Raw genomic sequence first — 16,614 nt, forward strand, 5'->3', positions numbered from 1 at the left:
TAAGAAATACACATTCTATTTCTCTTATAGGATATAGAACTAAAAAATGCAAAGTGGTGAGAGCAGTGATCTGGATGTGGCAACAGTCAACAAGAAATTTTAGACTATAGGCAAAAAGTGGACTCCAATGGAAAAGGCCACAGTGGGTGTGAGGTAGCTAGCTTTGGGTTAAAGTAGAAAAAAAAATTGAAATCATGATGATTAAAAAGTTAAATGTGCCAGGAAATTGTTGACAATAGAGTAGGAGTTTTATAGGACATAGTAGAATTTGTTGAACAATCATAGAAGTGATTTGGAGTGGACTTGGTATAATTACAAGAGTTTGAGATGAGCATAAGGCTTGGGAGGATATATTATGGACATAACACATGCACTTAAGTTGGAAAGGGGATGGTTGAGATTGGGGAGCCAATCTCAACAGTAGACCAATTGGTGCGGAACTTTTTCTCATCGGATTATTACTATTATAATCATAATAATGTATAATTACATGTTATTGTACTTTACTATATTATCATTAATAATTAATATTATGTTATTATCAATATCAATTAGCTAATATCACACTAAGAGTCAGATTCAACTGAAAAAAAATGACGAACTACACAAATACTGTTTGAGCAAAATATTATGGGTTCTTTTTTTGAATCTGCCCCTCCCCAAAAAAAGACACTAAAATATATCTGTGGTTGCTCAACAATTCAAGCACTCTAAATAATTTTGGTAGATTTTAGGGACAGAGAATAATAAATATTATGTAATAAATATTCTATGACTGCAACCTTGAAAGTCACAGAGAATAATTAGAATTTACCATTCTAGGAAAAGGAGTAGAAAGTGAATTGAGTAAAGTTCAATTCTTCATGAGGTGTTATTTTTACTTAAGATATCATTGTAAAGGTGTTCTTCCCTGGATCTAGCACCTGAATTCTAAACATTCATTCCATTCTGCACTCAGGGAGATATCCTAGCTATCAAAAGTTCTTGTGAGCACAAAATGATAGGTTCTTTTGAACTCAGGAAAGGCACACTCTCCCACACTACTCAAAATCTTATACTTAATATGAGGCTAAAATATAGCTAAGTTTTAAAGTTTATAATACTGCAAAGAATGCAAAATTATGAAAACTCTAAATACCTTCTAACATAAGGGGTTTTATTATGAAGGAAAGGCTTACCCTATTAGCTAAATCTATATAAATATCCCAATAAGTTATCCTCTATAAGAAGGATACATTTTTTTTTACATTTAAAACATTTGGATAAATTCAAGTCAACTCTTTTGTTATAAGCTACAAATATACCATGGAGATCCTATAAAGTTAATTTAAAAATAATGCCCCAAACTCAATCCTAAGCTTTTCATATTGCTTTCCATTTGGTAAGGGCTTTCCCATAATATTTCAGGGCACTTTAACCAAGGTATTACCAGATTCATATATATATTCTATTTAGTAAGGTGGCAATACAAAAGGATTAAAAAGAGACACCTCCTATCACCAATTTATGTCGATGGTCCCACTAATTTCTATCTCCATCACTAATCAGCAACTTAATGTTGTGTTTATTCTGTTTATTTTAGTATTGGCTGCTCATCTTATGGGAAGAGGGAATAGTCAGCACACTATATGATCTTTCCTGAATTTAATCAGTGAAAAGTGACAAGTAGGTGCTTAGGTTGACACTTTCTTAGAGGACTAATTATTTTAAATACAATTTCATATGCTAAAGAGCACCTAAGGTGGACCTAAATGATCAGTTGAATAAATAAATACTTAACTCAAGCATAGTCTATTAATTAGTTTGTCATTAGACAATAGCCACTTGAGAAGTATAATCTGGTGCCTGTGTACATATACAAAATGAAATTTAAGGATATTTGATAAAGAGGTAGGAATAATGTTTATTAGAAAAACAGGCATAATACTGAATGGACAGCTAGTTGTAGTAGTATGTTATATTATGTGGAAACAAGGAAAAAATCATTCTAACGCTAACATAACTTGTTAGACTATTAATTATAGTGCATAAAATTCTGGGTTCTCATGTATTATCACTTTTCATATTTTAAAACAATGTAATTAAATTATAGATATGTATAGTAAGATCCAGTCCAATTTCTCTATTATAAAAAAGAGAAAAATGAGTCTTAGAAAAGTTTAGTGACTTGCCAATAGTCAAATAGCATATTGGTAGCACAATTGGAACTTGAAATCAGGTCTCTTGACTCTCAATCTAGGGCTCTGAGACCACATAGCCTAAATTTTATTTGTGGTAAGTCCTGACTATGAGCATGTGAATCCGAAAAATGGTCACTTCCATATTATATATATAAAGGGCACAACATAACATGCTACTTAATTATGGAGCACTTTAGTTATTTGAAATATAACACCATTAGGATGATTTGATTTAGCACACATGGACATTTAGAAATGTGATTTATACTAAAGAGACTTATAGCTGTGCTTAACAAGCTAAAGAATATTAACTGGATAAATGTTAGGAATAGAAATATTTTGTCTTAGGAAAAAAATAGATTTTTAAATTGTCTTCATTAAATATTAATGGAAAATATAAGCTAAGTCATGTTCAATAAGGACATAATCAAAGGAGGTGGGAGAAAAGTGCAACTCAGCTTAAGGCTGAATAAAGAAAGATTTTTCTGATATCAAAGATATTTACCAGGCATGCAGATCAAAACAGAAAGAGTGATGGATGAAATACAGACTTTGTAAAGGGTATGGAAAAAGAAGAGTGATTAGTCTCCTATCCTTAAATATGGGTATTTATGGCACAGTAGACTGTATTTTTCTGAGCCTTTCCCTCCGGACTCAGAAAGTTAGACTTCATGGTTTGAATTCATGTGTTTTGTGTTGTAGCTAACCACAAACTGTAGGATTTTCCTTCATCTGTGATTAATTATTTCAAGGATCTGTTCTTTTAGCAATGTGGTTATTCTTTCTCCTAAAACAAAATGCAACTCCTCCATTCCTTGATAAATAGTTAAATGAGTTGCTTCTCCTTTACTCCCTCCCCCACAAAAAAAAAATCTTACAGTAACTAACCTTCTGGTTATAGGCAAAAGGTGGTATAGTGGATAGAATGCCAGACTTGGAATAAGGAAGACCTGAGTTCACATCTCACCTCAGACACTTAATGGTTTATGACCCTAGGCAAGTTACTTAACCTTTTTCAACTTCAGCTTCCTTGATTGTAAAATAACTTTTTATCTCATAGGGCTGTTATGAAGATCAAATGAGAAAACATATGTATGTTGTGGTATATAAATGCTAATTATTATCGTTTTTTAATCATCTTCATCATCATTCTTCTTTCTGGTATCTGTTCTAAGATAACAATTTCATATTCCATTACTAAGCCCATTTTTTAAACTTTTCCTCACTTGACAATATCTAGTGGAGTTTCTCATACATCACTTTAACCTTTGAAAGAATCAGGATTTGACATTAAATCAGAATGATTTAGAAAGGTCCCACATTCAGAAAGGTCCATCATTAGGAGCTTGGTCATGAACGAGATGAAATAAACAAGTAAATATGTCCATCAGTTGGGTGTAGTCCCTTTAAAAATCCGTACTAATGAGTACTAGTCATACTAATGAATTGAAAGGGGGAGGAGGGCTTATATTGCTAAGAATCATTTAATTATTAAACCCTCTATAAACATTAAATTACATGACAGCTTTCTAAATGTGAGAGAATTGTGCAATGGCCAATTCCTAATACACCACTGGATGAAATGAATCATGTAAGCATTAATATCATTGCTTTTAATAAATTCAGAAGACATTTAATACAACTAAATAGAAAGATGATTCACAAGATCTCCTTGGATACGAGAATACAGGATGTGATGCCATCATTCACCTAAGAGCAAAGAGGAGTAATAGTTCAGGGAAAACTTGGTCATCTCATGAAGATATGCTTATTATGGACATAAGCATGGATACTAACATGGAGCTAATTGTAGAATTTGTTTGAAAGGAAAAAGGAAGATAAATTTCTAGAAGAAATTTGATATGATTCTCCAAATTAAGACAATATATGCTCTGTATTCTATTACTTAAATATAAAGTTGAGTGAATGGGAAGACAGGCAAAAATAATCTGGAAACTATGGGATTGTCATGGGAATTCTTTATTTCCTTTTATTAATTTTTATTATTCAAGGCTCAGGGCCATTCCTCCTGAAACTTCTGGTTAACTAAAATCCTGTCTTCTGTTAATATTAACCTCAACTGCCTAGCACAAGCTGATACCTGGAATGATAATGTTAAGGGAAGACTGCTTGATATTCTTTTAATAAAAGTCAAAGAGAAGTTTGAGCTCCCCAAAATGATTTAGTTATATGTTTGCTCCCATAACCAACTATGTAAAGAAGGATTTTCTTGACACCAATGTTGTTGGCTATCTTGGTGACCTGTAAATCTTCTCTATCAATCAGCCAATTTGTGAACACTTTAAATCAGCCCCACACAACTTAAGGCTCACCAAAGGATTTTGGGCGACCTGCAAAAAAATGGCAGACTGCAGATTGTATAGACCTGTTCTAAATCTTAATCTGCAACCTGACTTAGTTTACCAATAGAGTCTGTATAACTAAATTTGTTTGTGTATGAGATAATAATTCTGCTTAACCAAGTTTGTTCAACTTTTATGACACCAATATCACTGACTTGTCATTTGGTTCGATTGTCAAATTGTTATATTTTTATTTCATTCGTATGACATATGAATGCATCTGTCTTTTAGTTATCTATTATGGCCTAAGAGCAATGTATAAGATTGCAATATGCAAAAGAATTATTTCTCTGTCACTATGATATAATTTTGTCTATAAGAGTCCTTGGTAGAATGTCAGTCAGGCTTCAGATTTTATTTTTTTTTTTTTTTGGTCTGAGATATGAACCTATGCTTAATCATAATAATAAAACATAGTTTTTTTCTTACCTCTATAATTTCTGCGCTGTGGTAGATTTATTTCAGCAGCAGTTACCTACCACATGAATTCAGAGGAGATATTTCTCCTATAATGGAATTGTAAAAATGGACTCATCCTGATGAACATGCTCATCAATGCCCTGGTTTGAATTAAGAGGTACAAAAAATGATTACATAAGAAATTTACAGATGTGGGATAAAACAAGGTTTATTGTTAAAATAAAAAAAAAAGAATCAGATTCTATTCAGCATCATGTTCTGCTAATGAATACAGCCACAGAAGGCCCTGCATTAGCCCTTCAATAAATTAGGTGTTACTGCCAACCCCAGATTTCAAATTACTGGAGACATAGTGAGAATTGTCAAATAACCAGGAACATGAGGTCTGTAGTTAAGATCAGAACTCCACAAAGTATTTCAAGGCCTTCTAGAGAAGAGGGAGGTTTATCCACCAGAGGAGTAATGTGTGGAATACTATTGGCAATGTTTTCACATTATCCCCCAGGATAGCTTTGTACCAGGTGCCTCAAGAAAATCCAGGGGGCTTGGAGAAGTTCTCCCAGAAGAGATATGACTCATTTCTGGGAGGGGGATATAATAGCCAATAAAACCTAATTTGAAGTGAATTTAAATTTAATCAAAACTCAAGGCATGATCATATACCTATCATACATGATAATTAGTAGAGTTATGCAGAAATCTCATATTTGTGTATTCTTTGAGAAGAAAATTAGAAAGTGTTGGTCATGAAGAACTCTAAACATCTTGTTTCAGCTGTTCCTCTTATGCAGTAAGGATGAATAAAGCTTAGTTTTTAGTGTAAGGTACTGTCCTTTTAAGGTTCTATTTTTTTCCCACATGGACCAGCTTAAGGCTGAAAGGTACAGGAATATTTCTACATAAATAAATAAAAAGTTACATAATAATAATAATAACAGTATCTATATAATGCTTTGAAGTTTGCAAATCACTTTACGTGTGTTATCTCACTAATCCTCACAACAGCTTTGTGACATGTTTTTATTATCCACATTTTACTTATGAGGAAGCTGAAGATGAGAGAGGTTAATTGTCTTGCTCTGGGTCTCAATTTCAACATTTCTTAAGTTCCTGGGAAAAGATTTCTTATCATGGGATTCATGAACTTTAAAAAAAAAAATTGGTAACTGTATTTCTGTATTTTTTAGTTACTTTATAAATCTATGTATTTTATTTTAAGTATTTAAAGTATTATGAGGAGTCAACAGGCTTCACTAGCCAACCAAATGGTTCTATGACACAGGCAAAAACATTAAGAACCCTTGCCCTGGGGTTTTTCTACTAAATCATTTGCTGGAAAGTATCTGAAACCAGTTGAGATTACAAAAAGAAAATGCCTTTGGTAACAACTGCATTACTTAGAAAACTAAAAATTGCTTCAACACAGTCCTGATATAAGTTCTTTAATAGTAAAGAAGAGAGAAAATAATGGTAACTAGAAATAAAATGAAATATCAGACTTCTTTCCTTCTTTCAGTTTAAGGCATGAGACCTAGTACCTTAAAAACAAAAAAATCTGCACCATTTTCCTTTAGTTTAAATAGATTAGCAATTGTTCTTGAGCCAAGTCTCACTACCACTCCACTAGTGAGTTGTAACCACTGGAAAAAGCCAAGGGATAATTCACAAAGGGAATTTGTCCTGTGGGAGTAAGTTAAGTCCTTAGGCAGTTTGTTAAGATACTATCCCTAAGTCATTGGCTAATGGCTTGCTACAGGCACAGTGGTAAGAGCCCTCACATTTAGACCCTTCAGAAAAGTTGACAGCATACAGCAAGGCTTTTAAATAATACCTGCACAAAGGAAGGAATCCAAAATCAAAACTCAAATAAGACAAGTCTAACTTCTCTCCTATAATGAGTTTTATTACAAATGAAAATTTTAGGTCAGGTGGCTAGCACTTTTGGGAATACCAATGACGTACAAAGGGTGATATTAAGTAATCTCTTTCTCCTGAGAAAGCAACATTGTCAAAAGTGTGAAATAATGGCATCTAAGAGGAAATTATGGGATCTCAGTGATGGGCTGAGTAATTATTTTTAATGGGTAAAATTTAGTGCAGTGGAGGGAAAGACATGTTGGAAAAGAAAATCTGACAACGAAAAATGTGAAAAATAACAAGGACAGAATAATAATATAATAACACATACAAAATATAAATCTTCTTATCAAACAGTTGGTTAATTTCTTATTGAACTTGAAGCCAGAAGACTTTTGAATTTGACAGTTTTGAGAAATACCTATCCACATACCTTTTTTCTAATATGCTTTGATTCCATGATTACTAATGGTCACATGTGGTACCTTATAGGACCAAAATTAAAAGTGTGTGTGCGTGTGTGTGCGTTACAGTGAAAATTAATTCAATCTCCTCTCTACCAACATAACCAAATAGCATGAATGTACATTGGCTGAGTAGGTGAATTCCATCAGACACATACAATTACATGAATGAAGATGTTTTGTTTTGTTTTGTTTTGTTTTCTGTATTTTCAAAGTTAATTTCTACAAAGTTATTTATTGCCTAGGTTGTTGAATGTTCTGTCCAACTTATTTTAAATTGCTATGATTAAACTGCATTTTTTAGAACTTCTGAGAAAAAGGAGTGCTTTGGAAATAGGAATTTGACTCTGGGCATTAGAATCTGAACAGAGTTTTCAGTTTATCAGCAATGCAAATAAGTTAAAACAAACAAGCAAAAAAATTCCAACCTAACTTTTTCCATCAATTTCGTTTTTGTTAGTCCCCTATATTTTTTATAAAAGTGATTTTTTCCCCTTATTCATTGTTTAAACTATACTCTTGGTAGTAGGCCTTAGATAAAGCTCTGGGAGTCAGTTTTAAACAACACTACTAATAGTTAGCATAAGATTTAAAGATAACCAAGTTGTATATAGAGTAACTATCTTGCTGTTGCATAGACAGAATCCTTCCTCAGGACAGCCAGTTATTGTGGTTGTTCAGGAGAACTACCCGGAGACAGATTACAGCTATAGAACTCCCAATGTTTCCATAAATGGTGATGATTTTGTGCTGCATTTCAATGTTTCCACATCTAAGCAATTCAGTGGTGGATTTAGATCTACCTTGGCTGTATTTTCCTTTAAGCAATTGCACACACTATAGAAAGCTGGCTACTCTCATTCAGAACCTTAGAGTTAGGGCTCTGCTTTCTTGGTTCACTCAGAAATAGGCCTAAAGCCATGAGAATTTATGTTCTCATTGTTTCCTTGTTTTGTTTGTTTGTTTGTTTTTGTTTTCCTACCGGAATCTCACAGAGTATAAGAAATGTAACTGTCATTTACAGGCGGATGATTCAAAGCTACAGAGTCAATGTTGCAGCCTTACCTAGACTCCTTTTCGTTACAATTTGCCTTAAACTTGATCTATTCCTTAGTTCCCCAGAGAGACTCTAAGGATTATGAGTAGTAAATAATGTCTTAGTGATTCTGATCCATAGAAAGCATTTTTTAAATTGTTAATTTGAATTGTATATTAGGGGTTGTATGAATTTAAGCCTATGGATTATACCGTGTATATGCTTGTTGTCTAAAGACTAGCTTAAAACTTACTTCAGCCTTGACTGAGTTGTTTAAAATAAACAGTGGCTTAGGCAAAATAATGTCCTAATAATTTCAAGGGAAAGCAGGCTAGGGAAGTGGAAGCTTGCCTGTTCAAAAATGTTTTCTTTTTCTTTGAAAATAATAATCAGTCTAATCAAGAACACAAGAAGAAATTTCATCAATTTTGAAAAATGAAATTATATTCTTTTACCTGAGAACCATACATGAAAAACCACAAGAACAACAAAAAACAAATATCCATGACCCTACAGAAAATGGCATACACCAGCCACTCGCTTATACAGAACATAGCTAGGAACAACAGAATAAGTAAAACAAATGAACAAACAAAAAACACTAAGTACCAAACATTTCTGTTAAAATGTTCATATACCCTATTGAACTTTTCTTTAAGCAATTTCTTAGCCCCTCATATAATAGTTTCTCTTATTACTTAGTTATTCTTACTGTTGCTTCCCACAAAGCTATTATAATCTTGGTTGTCTGGTTTCTCAACCTGCAAAATGTTGACTTAGGGACACTTGAATAATGGTATGCTTGTTGTCAACCACATATTATGATAAATGCATGAGCTGTGAACAAAATGTTGAGGTATAAGGCAGCAGACTCAGAGTATTCTGACCCAGCATTCTTCATTATCCTTTTCAAACACATATTTATTTTCTTGAGACACTTGGAGAAATTTGGCTTACAGAGAAACCTATAGTACCTCAGCCCCATACAGCTTACACAAGGTCTATCTATGTTAGAGTTCTCTCTTACATTCAAATGTCTTTTAAAGTCACAGGATCATGAAGGAGGTTAAATGTAAGATGAAAATAATTTTTTTTAACTCTTTGCATAGACTAAAACTTCTGCTGAGTAACTTGGTCTGTAAAAGGGTTGCTTTCCTTCAGAAAAAAAAAAAGCAAGCTGAAAATTTGAGCTCTAAGCTAAAAGATAGGTAGAAATGCTAATTCCTCCTCTTACAAAATAGATTGGAGAGATTTCAATGCTGGCCAGCTTCGAGCACTCCCAGATTAAAATGTAGTTGGAATTTTTTTTTTTTAATTTTTAAATCAATTTACGTATTTTTAGTTTTCAACATTTACTTCCATAAGTTTTTGAGTTTAAAATTTTCTCCTCCTCCCTTACCAAGATAGCATGCTATCTGATATAAGCTCTACATATACATCCTTATTAAACATATTTTCACATTAGTTATATTGTAAAGAAGAATTAGAACGAATGGGAGGAACCACAAGACAAAAGAAACAAAACAAAACAAAAGAGAGCAAATAGTATACTTCCATCTGCATTCGGACTCCAAAGTTCTTTCTCTGGATGTGGATAGAATTTTCCATCATGAGTCATTTGGAGTTGTCTTAGATCCTTGCATTATTGAGAAGAACTAAGTCTATCAAAGTTAATCATCACACAATGTGGCTGTTACTGTATACAATGTTCTCCTGGTTCTGTTCACTTCCCTTATCATCAGTTCATATAAGTCTTTTCAGGTTTTTCTGAAGTCCTCCTGCTTTCTTATGGCACAATAGTATTCCATTACACTCATATACCACACTTTGTTCAACCATTCCCCAATTGATGGACTCCCCTCAATTTCTAATTCTTGGCCATAACAGAAAGAGCTGCTATAAACATTTTTGTACATGTGGGTCCTTTCCCCATTTTAATGATCTCTATGGGATACAGCCTTAGAAGTGGTATTGCTGGGTCAAAAGGCATGCACATTTTAATAGCCCTTTGGGGATAGTTACAAATTGTTCTCCAGAATGGTTGGATCATTTCACAACTCCACCAACAATGCATTAGTGTCTGGATTTTCTCACATCTTCTCCAGCAATTATCATTTTCTTGTTTTGTCATGTTAGCCAATCTGATAGGTGTGATGTGATACCCAAGTGTTATTTTGATCTGCACTTCTCTAATCAATAGTGATTTAGATCATTTTTTTCATATGATTATAGATAACTTTAATTTCTTCATCTGAAAACTACCTGTTCATCTCTTTTAATTATCCATTTTGCATTTCATAATGTTTTTTATCTCTTGTTTGGTCATAAATTCTTCCGTTCTCCACAAAACTGACAGGTGAACTGTTCCTTGCTCTCCCACTTTTCTTATATATTTCTTATCCCAGAAGCTAGGGTCTTTGGTTTTATCAAATAGTAGATTACTTATAGTCATTGACTATTGTGTCTTGTGTCCCTAACCTATTCCACTGATCCACCACTCTCTTTCTTAGCCAGTACCAAGTGATGAGGATGGGAGCTAGGCCCCAAAAAAGAAAAACCCTGGACTTTCCCTAATGGCCAAATCTATGGCATTTGCCTGAGGCTATAATCCCATCAATTGGCCTTTCATTGTGGCTAAACTCAGTCTCCCAATTCTCTGTTACTCTTAACCTAGCCTAGCCTCTCTATGGCCCCTGGCCATTTCCCACACTTAATCCTAGCTAGGCTCCATTGTCCAGGTCCCAGGAGTTCTGTTCATCCCAGTTTACTGGCCACTCCCATTCAGATCTTCCTTAGATCCCTCCTCCACTCACCCCAAGCTACTTGGCCACTCCTAGATCCCTCCCATAGTCTTTCTGTATATAAGGTCCATCTCATCTCCATTATGATGCTTAGAATCTAGTCACTGCTTAGATTCTCATAATCTAGCCACTGCTTATCATGTTCAGACTCCTTAAGAGTCTGTCCAATATGACGGATGTTATAATAAACCTTGTCTTTGGCTGAAGGAAGACTTGGGTCAAATTCTTTCGGGCAGGACCCGTGTGTTATGATTTTTGGTCCCAGCACCCCGGAACCCCTAAACTGCATCACTGGCACAGTTTGAGATTTTGGGATACAGTTTGATATGTTCTTCAAAGAGTAGGTGTTCCCAAGGGGAGTGCCAATCAAACGTGATTGGTTGGCATACTAGGAGGTGGGTGATATTAAAATGAGGTCTTGAGTGCTTGCTTTAGATCATAGCCCACAGGGGCCATCAAAGGAAATACCACCTCCAATCTAGAAAGTCTGTCTCCACCCAAACCTGAATAGATAAAATCCATTCAGGCCTGGGTTGGAGTTTGTGAGAAATGATAACAGTTTGGTTTCCACAGAATTGATAAGAAAACCTGACTGAGGGAGATTGGTTTATCGGTTTATTGGTTTACACAAATATGTAAACAAGATGAGGGGGAGATTGGTTTTCACAGATTCTATAGAAACAATAGATACTGCATTGCAAACAGATGTTAAATGTGCAGGAATGTTGGGATAAGTTAGGTGTTAAAGCCAAGTAATCCTATACAACCACTCTGCTCCTATATAGGTCTGTGACTCCCGTAAGGGAATACACACAATTCTCAGGAGAATTGACAACAAAGGTATCTCTTTTCTCACTCTGCAACTGTGATTTCCTTATGACCCAGTTAACTCTTGTTCTGGGAATTCACAGAGCCCAGTCTCAGGCTGAATTCTGAATTGAGTCTGGGGTTTCTCTAACAAGTTTGACCAAGATAAGAAGATTCAATGCAATCTCATTATCAGTGATTTCCTTCTGAACAACTTTAAACAGAAGACTGGCAGGATGGAGCTCTAAGTCTCCAAAACAGATTAGCAAGAGAAATCATTTTTAACAAGACACAGTGGAATAGTTAGGTGTAAGCCTGATGTAGTATCCATTAATAACATAATGAAAGAGTGGGGTGTATGATGTGTTCAGGGAGGACTACAACCCCTAGTGTGAAGGCTTGCAGAACCCTTTTCTGGGCTATTCACCTTCCTTTGGTGTCCACTTTTCACCCAATTCTCATTTGTGGCTTGAAGGAGCTGTAGCATCCTCATTGGCCACACCCTGGGAAATCCATTGTGGCAGACAGGCTTAAGCAGGTTGAGAGTAACCTACAGGCCTCAAGCACATTGGTGAGTTAGGCGGATGCCTATCCGAGGCATGTGAAGACTTCACCGCAAGCCTCCTGACCCCTCACCAGTGGACAGATGAGAACAATTTGTTCTAATAGTCATGAAGAAAGCTGAAGCAGGCACTGTGGAGCACTTCAAGCTTGGTCAGGCATCAAAGACATCAAAGTCATTTACTGCACCCCAATCAGGGAGAGGGAATGAGGCTGATGACTTTGTGTAAATCTGCCTCACTTAAAAATCTGATGGGGTGAAATTTTCCCTTAATACCTTTAGAGTGGCATCTTTTTTTTTTCAATTTTTTTTTGTTGCTATTTTTCATTATGATATAGAAAGTGTATGTTTATTTTTATGGTATTTTGTATCTGATTGTGTTCTTTGTTGCTATGGCAAATAGACAATTTGTCTAAAGATATTAAGGGATATTGGAAAATATATCTATTTTTTAACATTTCCATTCAGAAGGTATCATGATAGCAATATGTGTGGGTTTATCACTTTAAAATTTATAACACACTTTCCACATTAGCTCAATTGCTTGAGCCTGACAACCAACCAATGAGATAAATGCTAGTATTATCCCCATTTTGCAGATGAAGAAACTGAGAATAAGCCAGGTAAAATACCTTGCAAAAAAAGTATAAAGCAAAAACAAAAAAATCTTAGGCAAGGTTTGCACTAATGTTTACTTGACTACAAGTCTGTACTTAATATACTATGTCAAGTAGTTGCCCCATAGGTTAAACAAATCTACTCTTTCCAGAAATTTAATCTCTGTACAATTTCCTTCATTTTTATTTTTACTTTCTCTTTTATTTAATTATCCCTGACAGAGAAATATTTACATATCCCACTTATTATATCACTACCAATATCTTTTTAAAATTCATTTGGCTTTTCTTATTAAAATGTATTCATCCTATATTTAATACTGTTATTTTTCATTATGATGACTTTTAGAACAATTTATTTTCTTCCTTGACATTATTAATGTTTATTGTCGATTTTTATAAGATCATAATTGCAATGCTACTTTCTCAATTTCCTAAATAAAAATAGATTTTGTAGCATTCCTTCATTTACAATCATATAGATAGATTGATAGAGATAAGTATTTCATGTATACATCAAATAATTTGCTTTTATTTTATCTATTCTTCCATCTAAAAATATTACATATGAGTAAATTTTCTTTGTATTAGATAACTCAATTCATTCTCATTTGGATTTATGATTATTTTTCCTCTTTTAAACATGTACAAAAGTGTACATATATATTATATATGGAGAGAGAGAAATACTTATATGGATATGTGGGCATGTATGTGCATATCTATATAAACACATTGTATATGTGAGTCATTTATTAAAAAAAAAATGAAACATTCCTGGTCTCCCAAAAATTTAATCTCCCATTTCTTACTGGAATTACTTCAGTGCTTGCATAAATTAATTTAGCCTAAATGTCACTAAAACTCTGAAATAGAAATCATAAATGAGAGGTTCATTGACTTACTACTTGTCTAATGCATAGTATTAACCATATTAAAGTAATGATGATACGATAAAAGTGTTTTGGCACCTTGAGAAAAATATAAAAACCTTACATTATTTTAATTCAGTAAAACGTCAATTTTAAATTAATTTAAAGTAGGCTAGTGTGAAACAGTAAAAAAAATTCATAATTATAGAATATTTATAGAGAAATATTATTTTATGATTTTCAAATGGATATAATAACTCACTTCTCACTAATGTCCTACAGTGATGATTATTTTGAAATATAGAAGCTCTTAAGCTATGCCAATAGAAAGCAAGTTTTGGCTGGCTAATTGTACCAAGTTGGAATGGTTTCAGTTTAATTGGGGCAAGCAAGTTGCAGCTCAGGCTGCCACACAGCAAGTGTTGGGTACCCCAAAAGAGGGGCTGGGAACAGGGTTTATGTAGGGTAGTAAGGCAGAAAGAAAGACTAGGTTGCAAGTTGGAGGGGTTAGGCATCTCACAATTTCACTAGGTGAGTTGTTTTACATAACAAGCAAAAGTCCATAAAGAAAGCTTGGGAATCTCTGGAGGGGAGAGTTTGAGAGATCTACAAAACAATCAGAGGCTGGAATTGACAATTTCTGGTTAGCTCCAGGCAATTCATTGGACTGGAAAGGAGAAGAGGAAACTTCAATTAGTTCTTAGTCTACTGCATTTGTCAGAATCAGTGAGGTAGTTGATAGGTGGAAAGTAGCTCCAATAAGGCTCACAAAATATGGTCCATCAGAGATAGTAAGAAGGTGTTAAAAACAAAAGCAAGAAGAAAACTTTGCTAAGAGTGATTTCTGATTTGAGTAGTAATAGTCTTTTAAACACTGGTGCTTCAGGGGATTTGAGAGGCTTTAAGAGTTTGTAATCTTGCTTATTCAGTGGCACTCTTGAGATAAGACTGCTAAATAAATTTTCCTCTTATGCTTCCAGATTTTGGAAATAGTATTGTTGAGATTTAGAGGTTTAGGGGTGCTGGGACACCAAAATCACAACATGAGGTCCTGCCCAAAATAATCCACCCAAGCCTTCTTTCAGCCAAAGACAAGGTTTATTAGAACACTTGTCATATTGGGAAGACTCTTAAGGAATCTAAACATTACTGAGCTATTGGCTAGATTATAAGAGTCTGAGCAGTGGCTAGATTTTAAGAATCTGAGCACTTCTATAGAGACAAAATGGACCTTATATACAGAAAAACTGTGGGAGGGATCTAGGAGTGGCCAAGTAGTTTGGGGTGACTGGAGGGCTCTCAGGAAGGTGTAGATGAGAGTGGCCAGTAAGCTGGGGTGAACAAAATCCTAGAACCTGTACCACATGACCAAGGGAGAATGGAATCTAGATGGGAGTAAGAGTGGGAAGTGGCTAGGGGCCCTCTGGAGGTAATAATAGGTAACAGAATTGGGAGATTAGGTTTAGGGGAAAATGAAAGGCCAGCTGATGAGATTTGGCCTTGTGGGAGAGTCCAGGGTTTTTCCTTTTTGGGGTGGAAATCCCATCCTCATCAGTATTGTCCAAATTGATGATGATAACTATAATGATTTATGTAGCACTTTAAAGTTTATATACTGCTTTTCATATATTACCTCATTTCATTCCTAAAAAGAAACCCAACTGTGAGCCAGGTGTTATTATTAGTCCCATTTGTGTTATTATTCTCATTTTACGGGTGAGGAAACTGAGACTGGGAAAAGTTAAATGACTTGCCTATGGTCATACATCTAGTATGAGCCAGAGATAAGATTTAAGTTCAGGTCTTCCTGATTCTACATCCAACAATCTATCCTTCTTCATAACTCAAACATGTTTGCCTTTACAATTGAAGTTATATCTGTCTGTAATTTTACCTACATCTGTGTCTCTCTATATTTATAACTATACATCCATCTATACACATTTTATTTTATTATTGAATGTTCAGATATCAAAACCTACATGCTTACAATTAATTTATATAGTTTATAGCTACTTAGGTATTTATTTTTCCCCTTTTCTCTACATAGCAAGTTTCGTAAAGTCAAGCAAAGCAGGTTTCACAGTGCCTTGCACACAAATAGGTGCTCAATAAATAGTCGCTGAGCAAATGATCATTATTTTCATTTGTATATTTCTCTTTAATCTTAACGCCCAATTCTTTTTTTTTTTGCTTGTAAATTTGGACCAGAGTATTTTAATCAGTAATACAAGCTCTCATTGAAGATATGTAGAGACAATTGTAGTTATTTTAATAAAATATAAATAAATCACAAATAGGTTTCGGTGAGACTTTTAGAATATGTAGACAGCCTGCCTACAAAACCTGCAGGGCAGACTAGTAGTTAACTTAGATGATTAAAAGTGGAAAAGGACAAAAAGATAAAAAAAAGTAACTGCAATACAGTTGATCCATTCTATCAAAATGTCAGTTTTCCTCTTTGCTTCTAGATATTATTAAACTTGCTTCAAGGCATCTAAGTCTTCCTCCAATTTCCTTTTTCACTATTTGTCTAAATCAACATGCTTGCTGCAATGCTCAATTGCTGGACAAATCTAACTTCTTATCCTCCTCTACTGAGCCACTTTTATAGCAGCACTTAACAGATGCTATC

This window comes from Vombatus ursinus, unplaced genomic scaffold (assembly GCF_900497805.2).
Source record: "Vombatus ursinus unplaced genomic scaffold, bare-nosed wombat genome assembly UNPS02015089.1, whole genome shotgun sequence".
Taxonomy (NCBI): Eukaryota; Metazoa; Chordata; class Mammalia; order Diprotodontia; family Vombatidae; genus Vombatus; species Vombatus ursinus.